This window comes from Oncorhynchus nerka, unplaced genomic scaffold, assembly GCF_034236695.1.
Source record: "Oncorhynchus nerka isolate Pitt River unplaced genomic scaffold, Oner_Uvic_2.0 unplaced_scaffold_776, whole genome shotgun sequence".
NCBI lineage: Eukaryota > Metazoa > Chordata > Actinopteri > Salmoniformes > Salmonidae > Oncorhynchus > Oncorhynchus nerka.
In genome coordinates this window covers 146,428-164,856 of record NW_027040449.1, presented here as the reverse complement: position 1 = coordinate 164,856, position 18,429 = coordinate 146,428, and the positions used below count along the sequence as shown (strand labels likewise).

General features: G+C 43.8%; 1 long non-coding RNA gene and 1 pseudogene across 1 annotated transcript; one reads left to right on the top strand and one right to left on the bottom strand.

The window, feature by feature from the left end:
- Positions 1-82: 82 nt before the first annotated feature.
- On the bottom strand, positions 83-7,473 carry LOC135571091 (uncharacterized). Its single transcript, XR_010463639.1, has 3 exons — positions 7,402-7,473; positions 1,535-1,619; positions 83-1,351 (listed from the first exon to the last, which is right to left on the bottom strand). It is a non-coding gene; the product is annotated as an uncharacterized LOC135571091 (long non-coding RNA).
- Positions 7,474-13,163: 5,690 nt separating this feature from the next.
- LOC115120529 (aftiphilin-like) overlaps positions 13,164-18,429 on the top strand; it is a 33,496-nt pseudogene continuing 28,230 nt past the window's right edge.

The following is an 18,429-nucleotide window of genomic DNA, read 5'->3' as shown; positions in this document are numbered from 1 at the left end:
CCTTGAAGATGTAGACAGGCAGAGGGAACAAGTGTGAGAAGAAATTATAACAAACCCAAATATCAAACACACAAAACGGAAATAAGGAATCAAATAAAATATATTTCCGCAAACACTGATCCCTCTTTACATGTGAGCATCACTGTCCCATTATCCTTAAAGGGGCAATCTGGGATTCAAATAACTAAATGGCCGCCCGCTACTTTCTTTTGGTAAACAGCTGAGGGATGGAGCTGGAGAAATTAAACCACTCAAATTCAAAGATGAAGCAAGGATGGATGCAAGGACTGACCATCCATGAGATCAACATGATAGTTTAACCACATTCTGAAGCATTACAGCGTTAGTTACCAATTACATTATTTACAAGCAATGTAGTGAAACAAGCTGATCATTTGGTTCTGATTGGGTAAGACAGTTGAACTAAGCTCACGAGGCATTATACGTTCAATTCTTTAACAATCAATGGCTACATTTCATTCATTTAAAGGTTAAAAAAATGGATGTACAAATACTGGATTGTCCCTTTAATGGCAGATCATCTGAACACACAGGACTGTGTTTCCCCGAGACACTAATCAGAAATATTAGGGTTCTGGAGGCCCTATTCATTAAGACTTGTGCTATTATATTATTTAACAGTAGTTAACCCCATGATGATAGGTGTTTGTCCCAAATGGCACTCTATCCCCTATGTAGTGCACTACTTTTCACAACGGCCCATATGGCTCTGGACAATAATAGTGCACTATATAGGGAATAGGGTGCCATTTAAGAGGAAATCACACTCTAGATCAACAACACAAACATATATCATATAAATATTGTTATTTCCAAACTGTTATGTAAATATTAAATACAATATATTTCCTATGGATTTATGATGAATTTACATGAATAACTATACACACATCAATAATAAATACATGAAGATAAAATGTTCATCTTGAAAAGGGAAACAGGAAATTGATCTAATTCCACTGGGGGAACGAGGCAGATGACTGGAGGTAAGTGTGGATCAGTCTTAGACCTCAACCACTGTGTCACAACATAAATACATCAATACATTCAGAACAAAAGACTAACTATTTCACCATATTACTGATGATCAACATTTTGACTTTGCATTAATGTTCAAGCTAGCTTTGAAGCGGACAAGTCTTCTGTGTTTGTGTGTGTGTGCATCCATCCATGTGTGCATCACTCTAGCAGTGTACCAGAGCCAGCGGCTGGTGTGAGGGTGATGGGGAACATTAGGACCTTAGCCTTCATGAAGGACAGGTCAGCCAGCCCACAGATCACCCTGGCTGCCTCCTCACTCAGCTGGTCCTCCTCATCCCTATGGGGTTTCCTGACACAAACACACACAACACATTAAGATGGAAAAACACAGAGGCGACATATGATTGCAGGTGAGTTTCCCTCTTTCCATGCAAAGCTCTTTCAGACCTGGCAAAGCACGATATAAAACCAATCGATTATGCTTGATTAGCAATTATTGATCACTACGTGTGTGTGTGTGTGTCAGTCTGACCTGGTGGAGGTGGTGGTATTCTCCATAGTAGACATGAGGTGGTTCAGGGTGTCAGCTGGACGGCTGCTTGTGTCACTGTCTAGCTCTGGATCCACCACATCACACACACACACACATGTACACAAATACATTGCACCTGTGTTTAGAGTTCAAAACAAAAAGACCACCATGGCACTTCTGTCCTTGGTCCAAATAAAAGGTGTACAAACTACTAGCAAGTGGTGAAGAAACCATCAAGAATTTGGTCTTTCAACACAGTGGGTGGCAGTATGGAGCTGGAATAAGAATCTCCAGAACAGAGGAAAGCAGCATAGAGTTGGATAGAGGGCTCTTCCTTACATCCTGCTATCTGTCTTCCTACAGCATGGGCAGCAAACATTGAGGGCTCTCTCCATTTGACTTAAATTAGTTAATTGACAGTCGGTACAATAATCTGAAAGGGTTTGCATACTGCCTCCTGGAGTGTATTGTCTGAACAGGCATTAAGGCCAAGGTAGGTGATTTACAGCCACATCCAGGTATGGGGACGCTACCAGGAGTATAATCCATTGGCAGATCTTCCTGCTGACCTGGATGGAATTCTGTGATCCTTACTTATCCTATAGAAATTCCCACCCAGTTGACTGCTTCCTTATGGTGAACGGCCTCAATGGCACTGCCGGTGTTAAAACCCAGGGATGTGTTACATCTATCCATGTCTATGGAGGAAAGTGGTCAGTGCAGTGATAGAACAGCCAGGAGAAAACCAAGAGGCAGGACAGCTCAGATAGGGTAATATATTAGAAAGAGGTTTATTCACGATTTACAACAGTGCTTATTGCAACCACACTGAAAGAACCTTAAAACATCTCATTGGCTGGGGGGATCTAAAAATAAATATAAAACATATTCAAGCTAAATCAAATGGTATTTTCTTTTTTGCAGATATTGTGTTTATATAATCACAGTGATTGTAAAGATCAGTTTCAGTTTACTGAATATATATGTCCTCTTTATTTTACAAAGAAAATGAAAAGTAAAGATACAGAAGAATATAAGAAAACACAGAATAGCAGCAGAAAAAAAAACAGTAAGAGAATCCTGGCTTTCTATCCTGGGTACTTCCTAGCTTTCTATCCTGGGTACCAGTAAGAGGATCCTGGCTTTCTTATCCTGGCTTTCTCTATCCCTGGCTTTCTCTATCCCTGGGATCCTGGCTTTCTATCCTGGCTTTCTCTATCCTGGGTACTAATAAGAGGATCCGCTTTCTATCCTGGGTACTAGTAAGATGATCCTGGCTTTCTCTATCCTGGGTACTAGTAAGATGATCCTGGCTTTCTATCCTGGGTACCAGTAAGATGATCCTGGCTTTCTCTGTCCTGGGTACTAGTAAGATGATCCTGGCTTTCTATCCTGGGAACTAGTAAGAGGATCCTGGGTACTAGTAAGAGATCCTGGGTTTCTCTATCCTGGGTACAATCCTGGCTTTCAGTTATAGGATCCTGGCTTTCTATCCTGGATCCTGGCTTTCTCTGTCCTGGGCTAGCAAGAGGATCCTGGCTATCCTGCTTCTATATCCTGCTCCTGGTAGACGGTAAGAGGATCCTGGCTTTCTCTGGTCCTGGCTTACTCTATCCTGGCTTTCTATCCTGGGTATTCTAGTAAGAGGATCCTGGCTCCTTCTATCCTGGGTACTAGTAAGATCCTGGATCCTGGCTTGGCTTTCTATCATGGGTACTAGTAAGATCCTGGCTTTCGATCCTGGCTTTCTATCCTGGGTACCAGTAAGAGGATCCTGGCTTCCTGGGTACTAATAAGAGAATCCTGGCTATCCTGGCTTTCTATCCTGGGTACCAGTAAGAGGATCCTGGCTTTCTCTATCTATCCTGGGTACCAGTTCTATCCTGGCTTTCTCTATCCTGGGTACTAGTAAGAGGATCCTGGCTTTGGCTTTCTATCCTGGGTTTCTCTATCCTGGCTTTCTCTATCCTGGGTACCAGTAAGAGGATCCTGGCTTCCTGGGTACCAGTAAGATGACCCTGGCTTTCTTATCCTATTTCATCCCGGGTACCAGTAAGAGGATCCTGGCTTTCTCTAATCCTGGGTACTAGTAAGAGGATCCTGGCTTTCTATCCTGGGTAACAGTAAGAGGATCCTCTTTCTATCCTGGGTACTAGTAAGATGATCCTGCTTTCTATCCTGGCTTTCTCTATCCTGGGTACTAGTAAGATTCCTGGCTTTCTATCCTGGGTACCAGTAAGAGGATCCTGGCTTATCCTGGGTACTAGTAAGATGACCCTGGCTTTCGCTATCCTGGCTTTCTTATCCTGGGTACCAGTAAGAGGATCCTGGCTTTCTATCCTGGGTACTAATAAAGAGAATCTCTGGCTTTCTCATCCTGGCTTTCTATCCTGGGTCCTGAATCCTGGTTTCCTATCCTGGGTACTAGTAAGATGATCCTGGCTTATCCTGGCACCAGTAAGATGATCCTGGCTATCCTGGCTTTCTATCCTGGGCTTCTCTATCCTGGGTATCCTAGTAAGAGAGGATCCTGGCTTTCTATCCTGGTACTAGTAAGAGGATCCTGGCTTTCTATCCTGGCTTTTCTATCCTGGGTACCAGTAAGAGGATCCTGGCTTTCTCTATCCTGGCTTTCTCTAGTACTAGTAAGAGGATCCTGGCTTTCTATCCTGCTTTCTATCCTGGGTAACAGTAAGATGATCCTGGCTTTCTCTATCCTGGGTACTAGTAAGATGATCCTGGCTTTCTATCCTGGCTTTCTCTATCCTGGGTACTAGTAAGATGATCCTGGCTTTCTATCCTGGCTTTCTATCCTGGGTACTAGTAATATGATCCTGGCTTTCTCTATCCTGGGTACTAGTAAAGAGGATCCTGGCAATTGTGCAAGAGGATCCTCTAGCCTGGGTACTAGTAAGAGGATCCTGGTTTTCTCTATCCTGGGTACCAGTAAGAGGATCCTGGCTTTTCTATCCTGGGTATCCTGGGTACTAGTAAGAGTATCCTGTGTATTTGTAAGAGGATCCTGGCTTTCTCTATCCTGGGTACTAGTAAGATCCTGGATCCTGGTACCAGTAAGAGGATTTCTAGACTGGGTACCAGTAAGAGGATCCTGGCTTTCTATCCTGGGTACCAGTAAGATGATCCTGGGTTTCTTATCCTGGCTTTCTCATCCTGGGTTTCTCTATCCTGGGTTTCTCTATCCTGAGTACCAGTAAGAGGATCCTGGCTTTCTATCCTGGGTACCAGTAAGATGACCCTGGCTTTCGCTATCCTGGATTTCTATCCTGGGCACCAGTAAGGAGGATCCTGGCTTTCTCTATCCTGGCTTTCTATCCTGGGTACTCAGTAAGAGGATCCTGGCTTTCTATCCTGGGTAACAGTAAGAGGATCCTGGCTTTCTCTATCCTGGGTACTAGTAAGATGATCCTGGCTTTCTATCCTGGCTTTCTCTATCCTGGGTACTAGTAAGATGATCCTGGCTTTCTCTAATTTGGGTACTAGTAAGATGATCCTGGCTTTCTCTATCCTGGGTACTAGTAAGATGATCCTGGCTTTCTCTATCCTGGGTACCAGTAAGAGGATCCTGGCTTTCTCTAGCCTGGGTACTAATAAGAGGATCCTGGTTTTCTCTAGCCTGGGTACTAGTAAGAGGATCCTGGCTTTCTCTATCCTGTGTACTAGTAAGAGGATCCTGGCTTTCTCTATCCTGGGTACTAGTAAGAGGATCCTGTATTTCTCTATCCTGTGTACTTGTAAGAGGATCCTGGCTTTCTCTATCCTGGGTACTAGTAAGAGGATCCTGGCTTTCTCTAGTCTGGATACCAGTCTGTTTGTGCTAATATTCTACTTCATGTCATGCCAAACATCATTTTTGGCATATGACAAAGTACAAGGAGTGGAATGTTAGTACAGAACAGGTCTGGAGTTCAGGCTTTTTCACATGAGCTTATTTCTACTACAACCTTTCTACTACAACCAAAATGCAGCTACTGGGGGGATTCCCTTTAGGCTATGGCCACACATTCATCTATATGGCTTGACTTGTCTTCGCCCCATTCCCTCCACTAATACTGAAAGATCTCTCGCCCAGTGCAATAAGAAACAGTGTTTGGATCAATGATGAAGGGTAACAACATGTGAGAAACCTCATCACCATCACTCAATACAGGGCAGACGAGGTAGCCGGTTAAGTTAGACATATATAGAGAGAGAGCCTTGGGATTCCACAGTACAAGATACAATTAAAGGGACAGTAGGTCATGAAAATGAGTAGTACCATCTAGAGGGAGACATCAATGTGAACAGAGGAGAGATGGAGTGGGGGAGGGGTGATAGGGACTATGTTCCAAAGTCCACACTTGCATACCACTTACTTAGAATGCATGTCCAACACATTGCTTCATTATAAATGGTAGTCTAGTGTGTCCAACACATTGCTTCATTATAGGTGGTAGTCTAGTATGTCCAACACATTGATTCATTATAGGTGGTAGTCTAGTATGTCCAACACATTGATTCATTATAGGTGGTAGTCTAGTATGTCCAACACATTGCTTCATTATAGGTGGTAGTCTAGTGTGTCCAACACATTGTTTCATTATAGGTGGTAGTCTAGTATGTCCAACACATTGATTCATTATAGGTGGTAGTCTAGTATGTCCAACACATTGCTTCATTATAGGTGGTAGTCTAGTATGTCCAACACATTGATTCATTATAGGTGGTAGTCTAGTATGTCCAACACATTGCTTCATTATAGGTGGTAGTCTAGTATGTCCAACACATTGATTCATTATAGGTGGTAGTCTAGTATGTCCAACACATTGATTCATTATAGGTGGTAGTCTAGTATGTCCAACACATTGATTCATTATAGGTGGTAGTCTAGTATGTCCAACACATTGCTTCATTATAGGTGGTAGTCTAGTATGTCCAACACATTGATTCATTATAGGTGGTAGTCTAGTATGTCCAACACATTGATTCATTATAGGTGGTAGTCTAGTATGGGTCTTCAACACATTGATTCATTATAAATGGTAGTCTAGTATGTCCAACACATTGCTTCATTATAGGTGGTAGTCTAGTATGTCCAACACATTGATTCATTATAGGTGGTAGTCTAGTATGTCCAACACATTGATTCATTATAAATGGTAGTCTAGTATGTCCAACACATTGATTCATTATAGGTGGTAGTCTAGTGTGTCCAACACATTGATTCATTATAAATGGTAGTCTAGTGTGTCCAACACATTGATTCATTATAAATGGTAGTCTAGTATGTCCAACACATTGATTCATTATAGGTGGTAGTCTAGTATGTCCAACACATTGCTTCATTATAAATGGCAGTCTAGTGTGTCCAACACATTGCTTCATTATAGGTGGTAGTCTAGTATGTCCAACACATTGATTCATTATAAATGGTAGTCTAGTATGTCATTGATTATAAATGGCAGTCTAGTATGTCCAACACATTATTATAGGTGGTAGTCTAGTATGTCCAACACATTGATTCATTATAGGTGGGTCTGGTAGTCTAGTATGTCAACACATTGATTCATTATAGGTGGTAGTCTAGTATGTCCAACATTGATTCATTATAAATGTGGTAGTCTAGTGTGTCCAACACATTGTTTCATTATAAATGGTAGTCTAGTGTGTCCAACACATTGCTTCATTATAGGTGGTAGTCTAGTATGTCCAACACATTGATTCATTATAGGTGGTGATCTAGTATGCTGGTAGTGGACATTGAGACAAAGAGAATAACAGGAGTCAGGTAGCAGCAGAGTCGGAGGGGAAGTGTGTTCAGCAGCCTCATCTCTAGCCCTGTCGGTAGGGGGCTCAGTGGGAGGACGTACCATCCAGACGGTTGATACCAAGGCCACTGCTGATCCAGTCAAACTGGGACCAAGGCTGGGGGGCCCCCTGCTGGCAGAAGGAACAAACTGTAGTGAGGCTCAGCAGTGTGCCCTCTATTCAACACAGTCTCTTGAAGGCCCATACTCACAAAAGCACATCAGACAAAGTTCATTTTGAAGAGAGTATCTAAGGTCCCTCCTCTCAAACCTCCTCTTCCAATGAGCTTTGAGAAAGGGGTGCGGGATTGAGGAAACAAAGACGGAGGAGAGTTTAACAGCTGGTAACATGTTCACACACCATAGACCGCTTTGCCAACATGAAAGAGAGGAGGATGGCATTGGTGTTCAACTGGACTATAAATCAAATCAACTATTATTGATCACATAGACATGGTTAGCAGATGTTATTGTGAGTGTAGCGAAATGCTTATCCTTCTAGATCCGACAGTGCAGCAGTATCTAACAGGTCATATCTAACAATTACACAACTAAACCTAATACACACTATCTAGTAAAGGAATGGGATGAGAATACTGTATATAAGTGTAAAATATATGGATGAGCAGTGACAGAGCAGCTAAGATACAATAGATAGTAAAGAATAGATAGTGAAGGATACAGTATATACATATGAGATGAGTAATGTGAGATAAGTAAACATTAAAGTGGCATTATTAAAGTGACTAGTGTTCCATTTATGAAAGTGGCCAATGATATCAAGTCTGTATGTAGGCAGCCACCTCTCTGTGCTAGTGGTGGCTGTTTAACAATCTGAAAGCCTTGAGATAGAAGCTGTTTTTCAATCTCTCTCCCAGGTGTGATGCACCTGTACTGACCTCGCCTTCTGAATGGAATGGGGTAGTGGCTCTGATGGAACAGGTTGTGGCTCGGGTGGTTATTGTCCTTGCCTTCCTGTGACATTAGGTGTTGTAGGTGTTCTGGGAGGCAGGTAGTTTGCCCCTGGTGATGTTTTGTGCAAACCGCACCAACATCTGAAGAGCCCTGTGGTTGTGGGCGGTGCAGTTGCCGTACCAGGCAGCGATACAGCCCGATAGGATGCTCTAAATTGTGCACCTGTACAATTTGTTGCGCCTTCTTCACCACACTGTCTGTGTGCGTGGACCATTTCAGTTTGTCGGTGATATGTACACGAGAAACTTAAAACTTTCCACCTTCTCCACTGCTGTCCCGTTGATATGGATAGGGGGGTGCTCCCTCTGCTGTTTCCTGAAGTCCACAATCATCTCTTTTGTTTTGCTGACATTTAGTGAGAAGTTATTCTCCTGACACCACACTCCAAGGGCCCTCACCTCCTCCCTGTAGTCTGTCTCGTCATTGTTGGTAATCAAGCCTATCACTGTATTGTCGTCTGCAAACTTCATGATTGAGTTGGAGGCGTGCAGGGCCACGCAGTCGTGGGTGAACAGGGAGTACAGGAGAGGGCTGAGAACGCACTCTTGTGGGGTCCCAGTGTTGAGGATCAGTGGGGTGGAGATGTTGTTTCCTACCTTCACCACCTGGGGCGGCCAGTCGGGAAGTCCAGGACCCAGTTGCACAGAGCGGGGTTGAGACCCGGGGTCTCAAGCTTCATGATGAGTTTGGAGGGTACTGTGTTGTTGAATGCTGAGCTGTAGTCAATTAACAGCATTCTCACATAGGTATTCCTCTTGTCCAGATGGGATAGAGCAGTGTGCAGTGTGATGGCGATTGCATCGTCTGTGGACCTATTGGGGCGGTAAGCAAATTGGAGTGGGTCTAGGGTGTCAGGTACGGTGGAGGTGATATGATCCTTGACTAGTCTCTCAAAGCACTTCATGATGACAGAAGTGAGGGCTATTGGGTTATTTCAGTTACCTTAGCTGTCTTGGGAACAGGAACAATGTTGGCCATCTTGAAGCATGTGGGAACAGCAGACTGGGATAGGGATTGATTGAATATGTCTGTAAACACACCAGCCAGCTGGTCTGCGCATGCTCTGAGGAGGCGGCTAGGGATGCCGCCTGGGCCGGCAGCCTTGCAAAGGGTTAACATGTTTAAATGTTTTACTCACGGTGGCCACGGAGAAGGAGAGTCCGTAGTCTATGGTAGCAGTCTAGGATAGTAGGGTTAGTCAAAAAACTATGTTTTACAAACACACACACACAAAAATCAGTTCCATGGACAGCCACATGATCTTTAGCAACATTGATTGGACTAAATTGTTTTTGGTATCTTTAAGTTTGTTTTCAGTGTATTAAACTAAGCATACATAGCCTTCTTGATTTGAGAGTGTTTACATTTTTAAGTGTAAATAGTGCTGGAATAGCGGAGGCAGTGCTCATGTTGTCTTCTGTTGATTTGAGGTAAGTCTGTGTTTCTAAATCAGTGGTTGTTAGTAAACTGTCAAACGTTAACTGGCTTGACCTTGCTGCAGACTTCTGTGACTGTTGTCTTTTTATTGTCACGGCCTTACTGTATATCATGGTGGTGTATGAACGAATGGGTTATAGAGCAAACAACGGAATTATCACAACATAGGTTGTAATATGGCTTTATTTACTGGCTTGACTTCCTCAGTGATTTTACCCACACACCTCTACTGGTCATAACTAGCTAACTGATGTTTAATGTTACTTGTCCTTGTGTTAGAGTTCTGATGTCTATGGTATGAAACCATGCTGATATTGGCTAGCTAGCTACTTGCACCAAGATGGCTGCTGTAGCACGGATCTGACATGCACCAAGATGGCTGCTGTAGCACGGATCTGACATGCACCAAGATGACTGCTGTAGCACGGATCTGACATGCACCAAGATGGCTGCTGTAGCATGGATCTGACATGCACCAAGATGGCTGCTGTAGCATGGATCTGACATGCACCAAGATGGCTGCTGTAGCATGGATCTGACATGCACCAAGATGGCTGCTGTAGCATGGATCTGACATGCACCAAGATGGCTGCTGTAGCATGGATCTGACATGGACCAAGATGGCTGCCGTAGCATGGATCTGACATGGACCAAGATGTCTGCTGTAGCATGGATCTGACATGCACTAAGATGTCTGCTGTAGCATGGATCTGACATGGACCAAGATGTCTGCTGTAGCATGGATCTGACATGCACCAAGATGGCTGCTGTAGCATGGATCTGACATGCACCAAGATGGCTGCTGTAGCAAGGATCTGCAGCAAGGAGAAACAACCATGTATGAGACTCAGTGTAATCCTCCCTGTACTCTCCATCCCACAGACATACAGTCTCGTATCCATCATCAGGACTCAGTGTTATCTTCCCTGTTCTCTCCATCCCACAGTCATACAGTCTAGTATCCATCGTCAGGACTCAGTGTAATCCTCCCTGTACTCTCCATCCCACAGTCATACAGTCTAGTATCCATCATCAGGACTCAGTGTAATCCTCCCTGCACTCTCCATCCCACAGTCATACAGTCTAGTATCCATCATCAGGACTCAGTGTTATCTTCCCTGCACTCTCCATCCCACAGTCATACAGTCTAGTATCCATCATCAGGACTCAGTGTAATCCTCCCTGTACTCTCCAACCCACAGTCATACAGTCTAGCATCCATCATCAGGACTCAGTGTAATCCTCCCTGTACTCTCCATCCCACAGACATACAGTCTGGTATCCATCATCAGGACTCAGTGTAGGAACACTGGAATGTGAGATGTAATCTATACCTTCATTAGGATGATAGAAATCCTCATTATTTTCTTGAATTTGAGAGCAATTTTGTCTGTATAGCCTTCACTCTCTCTTTCTGACTTCTGAAGCCAGTGGGGTGGGTGGGGCTTCGTGACAATGATCAAGAGCAGCTGCTCACCGATTGACACCTCCAACGCAGTTCCACCTCAATCACTACCAAAATATCCCCTATGTGGGCGTCTTCTATCTCTGGTTAACACTTGATCTGATTGACTCTTGGCCTCAGCCTTACTTACCCATAATTACAGCTGTCAAAGACACATGGCTGGAGATCAAAGTACATACATGATAGTTATGTCAGGATAATACTCTGGCTTGTAGAGTATTGATGAGTTTGGACCAGATCAACAGGACAGTGAGGACACTATTCCACTGGTTGAAAAAGTACCCAATTGTCATACTTAAGCTTTAAAAGTAAAGATACCTTAATAGAAAATGACTCAAATAAAAGTAAGTCACCCAGTAACATTCTACTTGAGAAAAGGCTAAAAGTATTTCATTTAAAATATACTTAAGTATAACAAAAGTAAATGTAATTGCTGAAATATACTTGAAATATATAAGTTAAAGTATAAATCATTTCAAATTCCGTATATAAAGCAAACCGGATGGCACCATTTTCTTGTTTTTTAAATTTACGGTTAACCAGAGGCACAGTCCAACATTCAGACATCATTTAAAAACAAAGCATGTATTTAGTGAGTCCGCCAGATCAGAAGCAGTAGGGATGACCAGGGATGGTCTGTTGATAAATGTGTGAATTGGTTGTGACGACCCTCCCACTCTGTCTGCCGTATTCTCTCTGTTATTTCCTTATTAGGATGCTGGTGGGCGGGAGTTGGGAGGGTCGTCAGCTACATGGGAAACACCTGGCCCGGTGTCTCCCAGGATAAATACACCCACTTCCCCATTCATGGAGGAGACTCTCTCCATGCAGACACCCTCTGTAGATTGTGTTGTGGTTCTTGATGGCCGTTTATTTGTTTGTTTGCTTTGGCACCTTTCATCACCCTGCATTATCACATTCACGCATGCAAAACACTCACTTACACTACTGATTACTGATTACACACACCATTGTATATTATATTTATTTGCTTTAGTTAATAAATATATATCTTTCTACTCATTATCTCCACGTTGTCTCCTTTGTTACGGGCTTTGAGCCGGTTCGTGACAAGTGGGGCTCATCCGGGATATTTGAACTATTGGTTTGGGAGACCGTGGAGGTACGTGTTTGGTTTGCATATTTTGTTTGAGTTTGATAGACCCAGTATTGGTTGCCTTTTGTTGTTTGGTTTGTGTGCTGTGTTGGAGAGACTATAATGGTTAGTTTCCAGGCCCTGCCTAGCCTGAACTCTTGTTCTACTTTCTGTTGGGACATCAGTCTGAGGTGAGTAGTCTGCTGTGTACCTCGGTGGGAGATTTGGGTAGGGTAGTGAAACTTGCTACCGGAGCTATAGCCTTTTTCCCCTGATAGGTTTAGCGACGTGTTTCATTTTTTGGAATATGTTGGGCATGGTTAATGTTTGTTATTTTTGTGTGGTGTCTGTGGACTGAGCAGTTGTCTCGGGGCACATCCGTGGCTTGGTGGAATTTTTCCAGCATGCTGGGGAGTTCTATTTCCTTGCCAGCGGGCTACAGTGCGTAAATTCCCACCGCAAATCTGCACGAAGACTAGGGTTGAGTTATTGTAGGTTTTGGGAAGCTCCGTATCCATCTCTCTTCTGTGGTACTCAGGGTGATTATAATTCTCGGGTTGTGGTCTGGTGTGCTCAGCAGAAGGAAGAGCCAGAATTTTTTTTTTTTTTTGTGTGATTATGGCGTCTTATGTAGATAAGTTCATTCGCTCTCCATCAGAGGAATTGTTAGATTTAGGTACTAAAGAACAGCTGTTGAAGGTCGCGGAACACTACAAGGTTGAGATTAGTGATAAACGTCTAAAGAATTCTATTAGGTTGATATTGAAGGCCAATCTGATGGAGAGTGGTATTCTAGAAGTTACCACTGGGCCAGCCTCTGCTGAGGATTTGTCGTCTCCCCATAACGTTACAATGGCCATTCCATCGGTTAGTCCTAGTAGCCTTCTTTTGAACAGCAGAAAGAACTGCTTTTGTTACAGCTAGCAGCATAGAGCATGATCGTGAGAAGCTAGAGCATGATCGTGTAAAATATGAAAAGGAATTGGCATTTAAACAAGATATGGAGCGTGCTAAAATCAAGTTGCAACAAGAACGTATAGATTTGGTTAGGGAAGGAAAGATCTCAGGGGAGAGTTTGTTTTGGGAAGGTGTCCCAGATTTACCTAGGGGTAGTTCCGCTTTTGGTCGTGCCCCAGAGACATTTGATATTGTTGGGAACTTACGGTTATTGCCTCGGTTTAATGAAAGGGACCCCGAGACATTCTTTTCGTTGTTTGAGCGGGTTGCTGACGCTAGGAGTTGGCCTGATTCTGACCGCACTTTAATGTTGCAGTGTGTGCTGACTGGTAAAGCGCAGGAAGCATATTCAGCTCTTAGTGTACACGATAGTGCCAGTTATGATAAAGTTAAAACAGCTGTGTTACAGATTTATGAATTGGTCCCTGAGGCTTACCGCCAACGATTTAGAACTTTAAAAGGGATGATAACCAGACTCATGTTGAGTTTGCATGACAGTTGTCTTTACAGTTTAATCGCTGGTGTTCCGCCTCTGCAGTTGTGACTTTCCAAGGGCTGTGTGATCTGATTATGTTAGAGCAATTTAAGGACACAATTCCTGATCGTATTGCCACGTATATTAATGAACAGAAAGTAAAGAATGTTGCTGAAGCTGCAGTTTTGGCAGACGAGTATGTGTTGACTCACAAAAGTGTCTTTGCAGAACCCCGTATTCGGAAAGAGTGGGGGCGTTCGGATAGATTTGGGCTTCGCTCACCGAGATACTTTGGTTCTCGGGCAGAGTTCTATTCAACTAGGGTTGAACCTGACTCCCATGGTAAAGCTGACTTTGGGCAGGAGTGTCACTACTGTCAGGTTCAGGCATTGGAAAAACGAATGTCCACTTCTCAGGTCAAAGGGTGCTTACGCTAAATCTAAGCCTACTGCATTAGCTGCACCTGTTCCACATCAGTTCATTCATAACTCATTTCCTCAGGCCCAGGAGAATGTGAAAGTCCATATTGATCCAGACTATTTACCTTTCATTACAGAAGGTTTTGTGTCTATGTTAGGAAGTAAAGACCTAGTGCCAGTGAAGATCCTGAGAGACACAGGTGCCTCTGAATCATTTGTGTTGGAGTCTGTGTTACCCTTTTCTGCTGAGACTGATTCGGGGAATAGTGTTCTAATTAGGGGAATAGGTTTGAACACTCTGTCAGTTCCATTGCATAAACTGATGTTGGATTGTGGGCTGGTGAAGGGTGAAGTTGTTGTGGGTGTGCGTCCTTCGTTGCCTATTGAGGGTATCGATGTTATCCTTGGGAATAACTTGGCTGGTGAGCGTGTATGGCCTGTCGTGTTTCCATCTCTAGTGGTTTCCACTAAGCCGTCATTTGTTGGGATTCCTGATGAGAGTGTACAGAGTTTCCCAGAGGTGTTCTCTGCGTGTGCAGTGACACGTTCTATGAGCCGTGGCGAACTGGTCACTGCGCCGACTAATGATAATAATACAAAGTATGTCACTGTTTTCCTGTTATCCCGTTATCTGTAACCCGCTCAGATCTAATCAATGCGCAACGGGATGACCCCACGTTGGAAGAGTTGCGTGATCAAATTGTGCCTATAGAACAGTTGGGAGATGTCGCCCATGGCTATTTTCTCCAAGAGGATGTCCTGATGAGAAAGTGGGTGTCTCATGATAGTGTTTTTCTGGGGAGGCAATTAGTCAGGTTGTTGTACCAGTTAAGCTTCGTAAGTTGGTGTTGGAAACTTCTCACAGCGACGTGGCTGGACATATGGGGGTGAGGAAAACCTACAATCGCATATTAAGACATTTCTTTTGGCCTAGATTAAAGAGGGATGTTTCTGATTTTATCAAAACTTGTCACACCTGTCAATTAACTGGTAAGCCTAATCAAGCTATTAAACCAGTACCATTGTTTCCTATTCCTGTACTCAGCCAACCTTTTGAGTATCTGATTATTGACTGTGTGGGTCCTCTGCCTCGTTCTAAAAAGGGTAGTAGTTACCTGTTCACTGTGATGTGTCAGACCACTAGGTTTCCTGCTGCCTATCCTCTCCGATCTATCACGACTAAATCGGTGTTAAAAGCTTTGACTCAGTTTCTCTCATTGTTTGGAATCCCTAAGGTCATTCAGAGTGATCAAGGATCTAATTTTACCTCTAATCTGTTTGGTCAGGTTCTTCAACAGCTCCATATTAAACACAATTTGTCTAGCGCCTATCACGCGCAAAGTCAAGGAGCACTGAACGTTTCCATCAAACACTAAAGTCTTTGTTGAGAGCTTATTGTACTGAGATGGATAAGGATTGGGAGGAGGGGTTGCCTTGGTTACTGTTAGCTGCTAGGGAAGTTTCACAGGAGAGCACAGGTTTCAGTCCAAATGACCTTGTGTTTGGACATAGGGTGCGTGGACTTTTATCTGTTCTCCAGGATGACTGGAAGTCTCCCGAGCCTCCTCAGTCCCTGTTATCGTATGTGTGTGATTTCCGGCGACGGCTGTATGCCGCTTGTGAAATGGCTAAAGAGAAGTTATCATCTTCACAGGAGAGGATGAAGGGCATATTTGATCGCCGAACTGAGCCTCGTCACTTTAGTCCAGGTGACCAGGTTCTTGCTCTGCTGCCAATTGTTGGTTCTCCTTTTCAAGCCAAGTTTCAAGGTCCATATACAGTGGTGCGCCAGTGCACTGAGCAAAATTATCTAGTTGCCACTCCAGAACGGAGGAAAGCACACCAGCTGTGCCATGTAAATCTGTTAAAACCCTATTATGCACGTTCCTCTGAGACTGAACAGTGGGATTCTACAGAGGACGGTAAACCTGTTCTTTTGGCTGATACCGTTGTTTCCTTGGGTTCTTGTCGTGCTAGATCTGTGCATGAGGAGGAAGATGTTCCTGGTCCTGACGATTGTATATTGCAGGGTAGATTGAAAAATTCAGAAACACTGGATATTTTAGACAGTCTTCTCACTCACCTACCTGTTGATGGGCGGAAAGAGATAGTTGGTCTGATTCAGAGATTTCCAGGTTTGTTTTCTGATACACCTACACGTACAAACTTAATAGAACATGATATTGACATTGGAGGTGCTGACCCCATTCGTCAGCGCTTCTATAGAGTTTCTTCAGAGAAACTACGTTGTCTGGATGCTGAGGTCAAGTACATGCTGGAGAGTAAGATAGCAGAGCCTTCTTTCTCCAGTTGGGCTTCTCCCTGTATCTTGGTCAGTAAACCGGATGGAACAAACCGTTTTTGTACGGACTACCGTAAGGTAAACAGTGTCACAAAACCAGATTCATTTCCTCTTCCTCGGATGGAGGACTGTGTTGATCAAGTCGGTGCAGCTAAGTTTGTGAGCAAATTTGACCTGTTAAAAGGCTATTGGCAGGTGCCACTGACGAGTAGGGCACGTGAAATCTCTGCCTTTATTACACCCTTTGGTCTGTACTCGTATTCAGTTATGAGTTTCGGTCTGCGCAATGCACCTGCCACTTTTCTTATGAACAGGGTTGTCGCCGGTCTGACCGGGTGCGCTGTTTATTTGGACGATGTAGTGATCTATGCAGATACTTGGGAAGAACATCTGTCCCGTATTCAAGCCTTGTTCGAACGTCTGGCTGCGGGTCGCCTCACAATCAATCTGGCAAAATGTGAGTTTGCTCAGGCGACCGTTACATACCTTGGAAAAATGGTTGGGCAGGGTGAAGTGCGTCCTGTTCGGGCTAAAGTGGTGGCTATTGATGCTTTTCCACCACCAACTACTAAAAAGGAACTGATTCGTTTCTTGGGCATGATTGGTTATTACCGTAGTTTTTGTAATAACTTCTCTACTGTGGTCGCTCCCTTGACAGATATGCTGAAAGCTAAGGCTGTTTATGTTTGGTCTACTCGTTGTCAACACGCTTTTGAAGAGGCAAAGAGGTTGCTTACCTCAACTCCAGTGCTGGCTGCTCCTCGCATGGATTTGTCATTTACCTTGCAGGTGGATGCTAGTCATGTGGGGGCAGGTGCAGTTTTGCTGCAAGCAGATGTGTCTGGGATTGAGAGGCCTGTTAGTTTTTTTTCCAAAAAGTTTAACGATTATCAGTTGAACTATTCGGTTATTGAAAAGGAAGCGCTAGCATTAATTTGGGCACTACAACACTTCGAAGTGTATGTCGGGTCGGGGGTAGTACCTATTGTGGTCTACACCGACCATAACCCCTCACTTTTTTGAGGTCCATGATGTGTCCAAACCAGAGGATAATGCGATGGTGTTTATTTTTACAATCATTCCATCTCGATGTGAGGCACATCCGGGGACTGAAAACGTGATTGCTGATGCGCTCTCTCGTGCGCCCTGTTCCTAATGTTTACGTGACTGACCATTGTTTCATATTGTCATGTTCTCTCTGTCCTGTATGCTCCCTCCTGGTCTTGTTTTCTTCTTTCCTCTTAAATGTTGCTTCCTGTGCGAAGGTCGCTGAGGTCTGGGGAGGAGGTTGGCTGGGGCAAATTGTAAGTGTGAAAACGTAAACCCTCATCAATTTGTGGCGCAGAAGCTGTGTAAATTTGGAACTTAGAGACTGGTATTTTGTTCGGGGGTCCTTGTTGGTCCCCGGTTTTATGGGGGGATGTGACGACCCTCCCACTCTCTGTCTGCCGTATTCTCTCTGTTATTTCCTTATTAGGATGCTGGTGGGCGGAGTTGGGAGGGTCGTCAGCTACATGGGAAACACCTGGGCCCGGTGTCTCCCAGGATAAATACACCACTTCCCCATTCATGGAGGAGACTCTCTCCATGCAGACACCCTCTGTAGATTGTGTTGTGGTTCTTGATGGCCGTTTATTTGTTTGTTTGCTTTGGCACCTTTCATCACCCTGCATTATCACATTCACGCATGCAAAACACTCACTTACACTACTGATTACTGATTACACACACCATTGTATATTATATTTATTTGCTTTAGTTAATAAATATATATCTTTCTACTCATTATCTCCACGTTGTCTCCCTTTGTTACGGGCTTTGAGCCGGTTCGTGTCTGATACAGTAGTGTGTCTGATACAGTAGTCTGATATACTAGTCTGTCTGATACAATAGTCGATATACTAGTCAGTCTGAGTACTAGTTCTGAGACACTAGTCAGTCTGAGACACTAGTCAGTCTGAGACA